At 36.0% G+C, this 12,456-nt stretch overlaps 1 long non-coding RNA gene across 1 annotated transcript in view; it reads left to right on the plus strand.

The window, feature by feature from the left end:
* Positions 1–1,040: 1,040 nt before the first annotated feature.
* LOC141578981 (uncharacterized) overlaps positions 1,041–12,456 on the plus strand; it is a 323,560-nt gene continuing 312,144 nt past the window's right edge. Inside the window, exon 1 of the long non-coding RNA XR_012509887.1 lies at positions 1,041–1,166. This is a non-coding gene — a long non-coding RNA (uncharacterized LOC141578981). The remainder of the gene's footprint in view (positions 1,167–12,456) is intronic.

Raw genomic sequence — 12,456 nt, forward strand, 5'->3', positions numbered from 1 at the left:
TGGCTTTATGTCTAAAAAACAACCTTTTTTCCCTACAATATCAGTCATCATGTCACTGTGATTTAGTACAGGACTTTTAGCAGTCAGAACAGGATCAAGGCACACTATAGGTGATCATTGGATTGACTCAGTGAATGAATGAATAAAAGAACTTTTTCCTTTTAAAAGAGCTAAGAGAACAAAGTAAAGCACAGCCTTATTCTGTAGGTTGCTGAGGTATTTTTGGCTCTGCCCCGTTTTATTTTTACACCACACTGTAATCAGCACCTTTGGCTCATGTTCACATGGTGTACGTGATCCTTCACACTCTGACGCTGAATAATCACTACTCACTAGTAGGTATCACTTCTTTCCAGATTGTCCTGTAGTGGTGACCTCTGTAAAGACAAAGGCAGCACAATGAACTAGCAATCCTGCCTACTTAGCATCTCAGCAGCAGGCAGTTGGTTTCGGGTTTTTGGCACCCCTAGCATTTTTCTTTCGTTATGATTCATATAGTGGGATCTACTGAGAGCGCACGCATTAACAAGGGCATTTATAAAAACCGTTCTTCCTAGAAAACTATAAGATAAAAAAACCCTAGGTTTTGTTTCTCTTAGAAGGTAGAAAGCTGTGCCAGGCAGCTTCTTCCAAGGGGTGTTGCTGATTTATGGGATTCTAGAGAAATACACATTTTAAACTTTTTATTTAGAAAATTTCATGTATCTACGCTAAAGTAGAGATAGTGGTGTACTAAACTTTATTGTGGTCATCATGCTGAAATGAGACAAGAGGACTATAATTTGAATAATGGGACATTGAGAAAATCAAAAGGCTGAGGCTATAGGTTCTGATATTGTTCCATCTTTCTTAGAACGTGGTGGTTACCAAGTGGTAAGAGCTCTGAGATCAGAGGCAGAGGTTAAATAGCAACTTTGTAGGATTGCACTATTGTGTATTACCATTTTCCCTATGAGGGAACAGAAGCAGAGAGAGAGAGAGTGATTGGCATCAGGTCACAGAGCTGATCAGCAGTGGCTCACAGGTCTCTCTCCGCCCTGAGCTCACAGTCTTGCCATCATCCCACTCAGCCTCACACCTCTCCTCAGCGCACCTGCTTCCATCCCATCGCTTCTTACGTGGATCTTACTTGGACCCACTTTCATGGTGAACAGACTCTGAAATCGGTATGTTCTCTCTTTCCCTTTTATCTTGTTCATTTCTCCAATGAAGACCACTTGCCCCATGCCTTCTGGAACCCCTACCACAGTCTTTGCTTTATGTCAACTTCTGGGTCATTGTTGTATCTTTGGAAGATCATTCCTCTACCTACGGCATCTATTTTTTTGGGGGTGGGTGGGTCATTGCCTGCCTCTTCTGTCTTCCCCTTTCCATGATTTCTTGCTTATCCTTCTCCTAACATTAAACTTTAGCATTCATGTTGTTGATCCATAAACCCCTTTAGTCTCACAATTATACAAAATTCTTAACAGTGATGATCTCTACTAGTTCACATTTGGCAACTCATTATCATGGCACAGGGGGTAAATCAAAGCTTAGTGATAAAGAATATTGACTCTGAAGTTAGACAGACCTAAATTAGAACATGTAGCTTGCGAGCTGTTTGGCTTTGGGAAACGGGTCCTCTGTAAACCTTATTTATTATGCATAAGATTTACTTAGAGTATCTTTATAATACAGTTGTTACTAGAACTAAGTGAGAAATTATGTGCTAACAGTACAGCATAATGCATGGCAGTTGCGTTAAGTCTTAGCAAATGTTGGCACTAATAATGTGTGTATACATGTTCTTCAATCCTTAGAATTACTCAGCCTTTAAACATCTATTTTCATTCTTGTTTTTTTACCATTTCTATGCCTCTGACTTCTCTTTCTTATTATAAATGTAAAGCTATTCTATATTCACAGCACATTTTTGGTTATTGTTTCAATTTATTAATTCTTCTAAACTCAATGGCCTGTCTCTCCACTGTAAGCCATCTTCTTAAGGTGTTTGCTAACAAGCACCACTGAATCCTTCGGATACTTCCAAGTCTCAAAATTTCTCAAGCCCTACTGCTACCTTTCTTTTAGCCTATATTTTCAGCTGAGGTATCTATGGAAAAGTCGTATTTTTCCTAATGAATCTCTACATATTCATGCTATTTACCTTTAACTAGTCCACTGATGTCCAGAAATATTTTATTCATTTAATTTATTCCAAATAAACTGAATCTGATACAGTTCCTCCCAATTTTCTGTTTTTATCAAATTACCAACAGTGCTTTAGTGAGACCAGCAAGACTACTGGATGAAGATACTATTTATCTCTTCGTGGGTGTTTTTCAAAAGCACATCTCTCCTATTCTGATTTTTACCTGGTTGCTAAGATACTAAGTTTGATCCTCCCAAACTCTGTGGGTTCATTTTTTTTCCTAGTAGACATTTCTGAAAACAAGAACAATCGCAACTACTGGTCTAAACAACTGGAAGTTTCTTCATTTTGACTGAAAGTGCACACGCTAAGGCACTAATACTATGTGTGTCCATATTGTTGGAATACTAACTTCTGGTGCTCCTGGGTCTTGCCAAGGGTCGCTGCTCTTTAGGTGGTTGTTGCATGGTAATCTGCGGTCCTTCATCTGGTGATGTCTTTTATTTCCAGTGGGCTGCAAAGGATTTTATAATTCCTTCCCCTCTCCTTCTCTTGTGCTCTTTTGCTAACATTTTTTACGCCACTGCTACTGGAGTCCCTATTATTGTGTTGGCCACTGCAGGATATAAATATCCGATCTCTAATTTCATGTATCTTATAACTGACATATGCCATTCTGATTATTTTTCACTCTTCATCACTCATGTTTCCTCCCTGCATTTGAAACAATGATTATACTTTGTTTTCAACTCCATCTCATCCTTCTCTTCAGCAAAGAGGAAGTCTAAGCTGGATCTGTAAGCCCCGTGGTCTGGCTTAGTCATTTCACAATTTCAGACCAAGTAGCATTTCTCTCTTGTTGGAATTTAGAAGTTACACTTTCTGTAAATTCAGAGTTAGGGAATCAACTTGTACAGTTTCTAAAGTTTGAGAATAAAATAGTAAAGAATATTTCAGCAACATGATTCAAATGTCATCTAAGCATTATTGTCACATCTTTAAATTCTGTTAAAACTTAAAATTAATGGAAAAGAGAAGGGATCTTGATTGGTTTCAGGGGAGACACAAATCAGAGAAGAGGATATTCTTACAAGGTCACCTCTGGGAAAGCCCAGCCTGTAGAGGAAGCTGCTCTTTATTTATGGAATCAATGAGCTGCTTGTAAAAGACTGCTTGGAAAAAAAAAATGCTTTTTTAAGGAAAGTGCTGTCTTCTTCGACTGGAAAGGAAGCAGCTTTTAAGCTTACCCTCATTTGCCCTGGGACTGCCACATCTGCAGCTGAGACTTTCCTGAGTCTCAGATGAAAGGACAGGCAGATGGAAGTTCTAACCTTTATAAAGGGTATATCACATAAAAACAGTTGGGAATTTAATCAATTAAAAGATAAAGCCATTTACTCAGTGGTCTTTCTCCCTGAAGAGGATGATCTTTTGCCTACAGGCATGCAAAGGTTATTTTACTATATCTTTGGTTATTTTTAGGTCTAAATCTAAAAACGGCTAGAAAAGTCATTGCCCAAAATGTCAGTGGATACTTACCACCAATTAGCACTGATACATAAGTGAGTTTTCAGAAAGGAAGAAAGCCCCCTTAGAAGATGGTTTTATTTTAAAGTCTGAATAAACATTCTTAGCAATTTTGGTAGGCAACAGATTTCTCTCCAGTGAAACTGCATGTTTTGCGAAGTCTTTACTTTCTTAATAAGTTGAGAGGTTACATCTGTTTTAATCAGGAAAAATTTCAGCTACCTGTGTAGGAAGTGCTATTGAGAGAAAAAAAATCTTAATAAAAAATTAATGGTATAAAATTTAGTGTTTTTCTATTTCTAAGAAACACATTAGGCAGAGTACACTCATCCATTTCAAGTGTTTTAAGTGGGTGTTTTGAATTTCCAGCCTTAGAAGGACTTAAATAGTTACTAAGTAATAGGGTGTTATATAGTTTTAAGTATTTAAATAATGGTTAGGATAATGCGGGCTGAAAACGGGTAGTAGGAAGGAATAACGGGCATGTCCAGTGACTAGCTGGGTCTGGAAGTACTCTTTTTTTTAAACAAAAAAAAAAATTTATTGAAGTGTACTTGATTTACAATGTTAGTTTTAGGTGTACAGCAAAGTGATTCAATTATATATATATATGTATATATACACACACATGTATGTTTTCTTCTTTTCAGATTCTTTTCCATTATATGCTATTACAAGAAATTGAATGCAGTTCCCTGTGCTATACGGTTGTTACTATATATAAAATAGATAAACAAAATGAAAGTACTCTTGAGAGAGAGTTTGATCTGTCACAAGGGAAAACACTGTTGTGAACAACCCTGAGGAGCAATTCCATCTGTTTGTCTGCACTCCACATCTAGTCCCCAGCACAGCACCTGGCACAAATGGTCACAAGGTAAATATTTGTTGAATGGATAAATGACTGAATGACCTCGAGCGGAGTCATTTTATTTCGATTTGATGAAATTCTCTAGTCTCCAGAATAAGCATAAGACTGCCAGGGATAACAGCTCCACTAGGGTATCATAGTATTAGAGGACTAGCTCTGGACAGTCTGTCCCAGGGGAGTCAAGTCTCAAATGTTCATTTCTCTGTGCATTTTTCTTGTCACCTACGAAAATTATTTTTTATCCATACATTAAGAAGCCTGAGATATTTTGGAAAGCCTGTCCTACAGTCTAGTCTCTAACAAATTTCTGTTGGTTCTACCTCTGAAATATATCTTAAATCTGTTTCTTCTTCATCATTCTCATTCCTGGTATATAATACGTGATCAGTAAATGCTTTTTAAATCAAGGAGTAGATGGATTAGAGAGCAGAGTGACCTTAATTCAGGCATTCACTGAAGAAAGAGGTAACTGTGCATAAATACATTTCCCTCCTCTACAGTTTTTTTTTCCTTTGTATACTTCAAATCAGGATGGGAGAGGAAATGTTCTCAGCTGTTATTATTATTTTTATCCTTTCCAGCTTCCATAAGTACCTGTTTGATATCCCCATTTGTTTGTCTTTTTGTGACCACAAACACAACACTTTTAAAGCAAATTTACTATCCCCTCCCACTAAATCCGTCTCTCTTCTGAGTTCCCTTTTAGTACTAATGTTGTAGTTTTCCCAACCCTACACTCCTAAAACTGGGAGCCAAATTTAACCACTGTTCCTACCAAAATCAATGGCCAAATTCTTTAATATACTTATTGCATCTATCCCTACCTTTGTATTCTGACTGCTGGTACCCACATTTAGGTACTTATATTTCAAGCCTGGATAATTGAAAGAGATCCGTAATTGAACTCTGCCTCCCAACGCTCGTTACACAAGCTCACACAGGCTGTACCTATGGGATTCCTTCAGTAACTCCTTTGGTATTTATATGTCTTCAGCATTTAAGGTTATCTAAAATCTAACTTAGCAGCTTTCTCTCTGTGTCTCCAGTTGTTGCTGCAAAGGAACTTTTTGCTTCATTCAGACTTGACCATGATCTCTTTTGAAATCAGACCCAGGACCTGCCCTCTTTTAAGAATAACACTCCACTCTCGTACTGCTACCCAATTAAATAATTTGCTTTGACTATTTGTAGCTCCGTTATGGAAAATGCATGTAAATACTCTGTGACTGCAGCCACAATTTATTACAACACAATCTGAGCAAGATGCAAATAACAAGGGAAATGACTAAGACGAATAATTTGCTGCATATACAAAGAACAAAATAATTGGCTCTGAGACTGGGTGCAGGGGGGAGATCATAAACATCTTTTATAACACTCCTAATTGTGCCCAAATTGAGAACTGAGTGTTTATGGTGAAAAAAAGGAGCATAATTTAACAGTCCTGTCTTTTGTGGATAATGGACTGGGAAGGGAGTCAAACTCTGCACTAATCAGCTTTTTGGTGTGTGATAAAGGGTATTATAAATGGACTGACTAAGTTGCAACCTATTTCTGATATTTATAAAGGAAAAATAATCTTTTTTATTTTTTATTTACAAAGAAAATTCAGCAAAATTTTGAAAGACCTCTTTCTAAAAGATTTGCGTTTGTATTTTCTGAATGTTCAGGAAGTTATTTAGAATTCATCCTAACTCTTCCCTGACACAAGCCAGACCTACTTCAGGAGAAGAATAGTTTTGGAAGAAAGTCTAATTTTGCCACGATTATGGATCAAAGTCACAAGTGAAATGTATCTACGTGGAGGATCACATTAAACTGGGAAGTTATTGTATTAAGCACAGATCTAAATTAATGCATTTAGGCTCTATTTTATTTTACTGTACTTTTCAGTGAAAACACAGAGACTGTTCCCACTGCTGATTCAATGCTAATTTCAAATTCAATTATTTATGAAAAATAAAAATTAATCTTGAGGTATATTTTGCAAGTATTTCAATTGAAGTTAAATTAAAAAGCTGGACTAAATGGGGATTATTTCATGGATTGTAAGATGGACTCACATTGTCACTAAAAGAAAAAGGATGGATAAGAGATAAAAATATATTTGTGTTTTACAAAATAAGAAGAAAATTTTTTTATTGTAGAAGCTTCACCACGGAACGTATTTAACTAAATAATAGCAACAGCAAGGAAAAAATAGACTATTTAGCAACCACATAGGAATTTGACAGGTTTATTTTGAGTTTTGAAGTATGCATTTTAGTCTGACCTATTTAAAAGTTAATGTTTTGAGCTGTAACGGTTGATGAGGTAAAAATGTAATCAATCAGCTGAAAAGAAGAATCAATAAAAGGCTAATTCAGTCCCCCACTTTAGCACTTCCTTTTGTGGGATTAAACATCTATAATAGAGATGTTCTTTATCATCTTCCAGTCAATAAACTATTTTCACCATGTTTTGTAAATGTAAGCTAACTTACAGGGTGTTGGAATACAGGCATGAGGAATTTCCATATGCTAGATTAGGAGAGCAGCTACCTGGAAAATTTGGCCTGTCCCTTTGAGACAGGTAGATGTTGGGGGGAAACTCAGTGGCAGGTTTGGGGACAAGATCCAGTCATACCACTGGAGTGTGGTCTCTAGAGAGCGGACTGCTATAGGCGGTTGGTAGCTTTGACAGAGGATTGGTGGTAGGGCCATCTAACCAGAGGGATTGTCATCAGGGGATGAGCATGACATCGAGGAGCCTGAAAGCAAGAAATATTTAAAGGTGGAATAAGGCAACAATCTGATCAACATCAAAAAGGTTTGATAGCAGAGGTAACCCCATTTATTTCCTATGGTGTCCAACAGAACCACTGTACAAAAATCTCTAAACATTTTTGAATGTTAACTCTAACAGCAAAGACAGAAATGGGTGCCTACATTCCATATACATACATTAGTGGATGTACTTTGTGTGATTTGCAAGAATTAGTTAATATCTAATGGCATACTATACACTAAATTGGAGCTCATAATTAAAATATCAAGAGTAAATCAGCATTTTAGATCATCTTCTCAATATTTAATTACTTTTGCAAAATTCTGGTCAAATATGATGTTTCTCATCATTATTTTTCCTTTGAAATGTGGCTGAGGAAGAGATTGTATTTTTCATTGCCATTTTCTTAGTTTTCTGTGATTCTTTATGAAAATTAATTTGCAATCGTTGGCTTATTTGCGTGGGTTACTTTTAATTCATTTGTGCTTCTTGTGAGGGTTAGTTTACATTTCAATAAATATCTAGAAACTTGCTCAATCTTTTTAGGCACCTGGGAAATAAACTTTGAAAACCACAGTGAGATATATTTGTATACTTCCCAATACAGCTGAAATTACAAGTACTGATAACCCCAGCTGTTGGCAAGAATGTGGAGACACTAGCACCCTCACTGCTGATGATGCCGAGTCCATTGTTACAGTTCTTGGGGAATTTTTTTTGTTTGTTTTGCAGTTTCTGTTGATCCTACACATAATCAGTGACCCAGTATTCCAACTGGAATCTTTATACTCAATGAAAATTCATGCACATGTGCACAAAAAGACATGTACAAAAATGTTCACAGAAGTATTATTCATAATAGCCAAAACTAGGAACGATCCAATTTCTATCAACAGTAGAATGAACAAGTGACTAAAGCCACATTATACAAATTAATATTGCTATGATCTGCAGCCACTTAAAATGTGGTTGACTCTCACAGAGGCCTTCACAAAGGTAGTCAAATGCTGAAAAAGTACACACATCTTATTCCATTAATAAAAATTAAAAAACCCAGCAAACTAATATGTATGGTAATTAGTCAGGCTAGGTATTAACTTTTTGGAAAGAGTAGGTAGTGATTGGGAGAGGTGAAGAGGAAACTTTCTCTGGGACTATTAATGTTCTATTTCAGGATCTGAGTTTCTTTAGTAAGACTGCACAGAGCTATACACTTATCACTTGTGTAAATTTCTATATTTTTAAAAACTTTCAAGGTAAATGTATTAAATAGGGAAGTTGTTTTAAATCAAACAGATTGGTTTTATTTCTCTTCTGTCCTTTCTATCTCTCTGATACTAAAAGAAGAAAATTGAAATTCTTGGATAAGCTGAAAGTGAAGAACGTTCTGGTGACATTATTGTTAACACCTTGGATTTAAAACTGCCCCCTTTCCCCTCAAGTTATCGTTGCTTATTCTTTTGTGTGTAAACTGACATCTTTCATGTGGCTTTAACAAGAGTGATACTGTCTAGCCAATTTTAAATACTAATTGTTTCACTTTTCTTGGATTTTAGGTTGAATTGAAGTCAAATAGAAAGGCTAATCATTTTATCCCTAAATCCACTGGCTCACCCACCGTGTGTCTCCCCACTTTGTAGATTACTACTACAATTCATTCCTGTTTAAGAACACTTGAATGAAAGCTGCAGGCTTGTGGAGTTAGGAAGTAATTTCCCAACAGTGTAGAGTTACAGAGATTCAGTAAAGAAGATTCCTGGGTCCTTTGCTAGAGGGATTTGAACAGAGAGACAAAGATATGGTTTGAGAGTATAGAGATACATAACCATAAACTCCAATTTCATCTTGTTAAATATCTTTTATATAAATTGGTCTTCTTCAATTGAAGCGGAGGTTCCACTACTAAGAAACAGCACCTAATGGATACTGGTGTGACACCTGGAAACCATTTTTAAAACTGGGGAATAAGTTGTGGCATTAAGTCACAGGAACAAAGAAGAACAAAGAGATTAGAACTGAAATACTGACAGAACAGAACTAAAAATGATGTTGACTTGCACTTGAGTTATCTAAGGGAATGACGAAGAGTATTTAACCATGTTCTAGAACTTCTCATCTTAAACAGCTTTTTGTGCCCTCTACATTCTCTTGTAGTTGCTATCCTATTTTTTTCTGCTCATGCCACAACCAAATTTCTCCATAGTTATTATAACTTTATCTCATCAACTTTTTATGTTCTACTTTTATTTATTTTACGTTACTTTTTTATTGAAGTATATTTGGTAAATTTCTAATGTGCAACATAATGATTCAGTTATATATATATTCCTTTTCATATTCTTTTTAATTTTAAGCTATTACAAGGTACTAAATATAGTTGCCTGTCCTATACAGAAGAAACTTGCTGTTTTTTCTGTTTTACATATAGTAGTTAGTATCTGCAAATCTCAAACTCCCAGTTTATTCCTCCCCCGCTATTTCCCCCCTTTGAATCCATTGCAATCTGACTGCCCCCACCATACCATTGAAATGCTAAAGACTCTAATGAGCTCATCTCACTTGAATAGCTCAGCACTGTTAGATATATTTGTCCTTGCTTTCCCTACTGAAACACTGTAAATGGTCTTTTCCCCTGACTTTCATGATACCACACTCTTCTTACTTCCTGCCTGCCTCTTTAATTGACTATTCCTAGACTCTGCTTCCTCTGATTTAATGTTAAATTCTGGTCTTTTTCAGGGCTCAATCTTATTAACTACATTTACTTTCCTGGGAAGTCTTTTCTACATCCATATTTGAAATACCATCTATATGCTAAATACGCATTTCCATTTCAGAACTCTCTTTTGAGTTACGTACCCATTTATTCAAATGACATTTCCACACGTGTCTCATAAGTAGCTCAAATTCAATATATCCAAAACAAATTACTTCTAAAATTTTCTATTCCTCCAATAAATGGTATCACCATTCTTCTAGATGTGGAAGCCAGATTTGGCATGTTAATATTTCTCGTACTGTAACTAAAAATCAAGTGATATCAATTCTTAATCCCAAATAGTTTTCTAAATTTTCACCTCTCTCATTCCTACAACCATTTCTCTAGTCAAAGCCACTATTCTTCCTTCAACTCTTGCACTCTTCCTTGTACTTTGGATTCTGATAATCAGTCTTTCCTCATAAACTTTGGAATCTCTATGGTTTCTTGCTTGTTTAAGAGAACAGGTAAATTGTTCTCCTAAAAGCAATTCTAAAATTCATATGTAATCACAAAGTACCACCAATAGTCAAAACACTCATAAGAAAGAAAAATGAGTTGGAGGCATCATACTTTCTGATTTAAAAATAAATTAGAAAGCCATCGTAATTAAACAAGTATGGCATGAAGACAGACATATAGACCAATGGAACAGAATGGAGAGGCCAGAAAAAAACCCACACACATGGTCAACTGCTCTTTGAGAAGGTTGCCAAAAATACGCAATAGGGAAAGAGTAGTCTCTTCAATAGATATTGTTGGATAAATTGGATATCCACATGCAAAAGAATGAAATTGGACACTTTTCTTACAGCATACACAAAAATCAACTCAAAATGGATTAAAGACTGTAAAACTTCTAGAAGAAAACAAAGGGAAAAGCTTCATGACATTGGTCTTGGCAATGATTTTTTTGGCTGTGATACCAAAAGCACAAGCAACAAAAACAAAAATAGACAAATGGAACTACATGAAACTAAAAATATTTTGTACAACAAAGAAAACAATTAACAGAGTGAAAGGATAATCTACAGAATGAAAGAAAATATTTGCAAACTGTGTATCTGATATTTATTGATTGATTTAAACTTTTTTTATTGAGTTATAGTCATTTTACAATTTTGTGCCAAATTCCAGTGTAGAGCACAAGTTTTCAGTTATACATGTACATGCATATATTCATTGTCACATTTTGTTTTCGCTGTGAGCTACCACAAGATCTTGTATACATTTCCCTGTGCTATACTGTATAATCTTGTTAATCTGTTCTGCCTGTCAATATCTACAAATTTTGAACTCCCAGTCTAGCCCTTCCCAGCCCCACCCCTTGGCAACCACAAATTTGTATTCTTTGTCTATGAGTCTGTTTCTGTTTTGTTTGTTTGTTGTTGTTGTTGTGGTTGTTGTTGTTTTTTAGATTCCACATGAGTGATCTTATATGGTATTTTTCTTTCTCTTTCTGGCTTACTTCACTTAGAATGACATTCTCCAGGAACATCCATGTTGCTGCAAATGGTGTTACGTTGTCGATTTTTGTGGCTGAATAGTATTCAATTGTATAAATAAACCACTTCTTCTTTATCCAGTCATCTGTCGATGGACATTTAGGCTCTTTCCATGTCTTGGCTATTGTAAATAGTGCTGCTATGAACATTGGGGTGCAGGTGTCTTTTTGAAGTAGGGTTCCTTCTGGATATATGCCCAGGAGCGGGATTCCTGGATCATATGGTAAGTCTATTCCTAGTCTTTTGAGGAATCTCCATACTGTTTTCCACAGTGGCTGCACCAAACTGCATTCCCACCAGCAATGCAGGAGGGTTCCCTTTTCTTCACAGCCTCTCCAGCATTTATCATTTGTGGGTTTTTGAATTATGGCCATTCTGACTGGTGTGAGGTGATACCTCACTGTAGCTTTGATTTGCATTTCTCTGATAATTAGTGATACTGAGCATTTTTTCATGTGCTTATTGATCATTTGTATGTCTTCCTTGTAGAATTGCTTGCTTAGGTCTTCTGCCCATTTTTGGATTGGGTCGTTTGTTTTTTTCTTATTAAGTCATATGAGCTGCTTATATATTCTGGCGAGGCAGCCTTTGTCGGTTTCATTTGCAAAAATTTTCCCCCATTACGTAGGTTTTCGTTTTGTTTTACTTATGGTTTCCTTTGCTGTGCAGAAGCTTGTAAGTTTAATTAGGTCCCTTTTGTTTATTCTCGCTTTTATTTCTATTGCTGGGGCAGACTGTCCTAGGAGAACATTTTTGAGATGTATACCAGATAATGTTTGCCTATATCTTCTTCTAGGAGGTTTATTGTATCTTGTCTTATGTTTAAGTCTTTGATCCATTTTGAGTTTATTTTTGTGTTTGGTGTAAGGGAGTGTTCTAGCTTCATTGATTTACA

The sequence above is a fragment of the Camelus bactrianus genome, chromosome 10, assembly GCF_048773025.1.
Source record: "Camelus bactrianus isolate YW-2024 breed Bactrian camel chromosome 10, ASM4877302v1, whole genome shotgun sequence".
NCBI lineage: Eukaryota > Metazoa > Chordata > Mammalia > Artiodactyla > Camelidae > Camelus > Camelus bactrianus.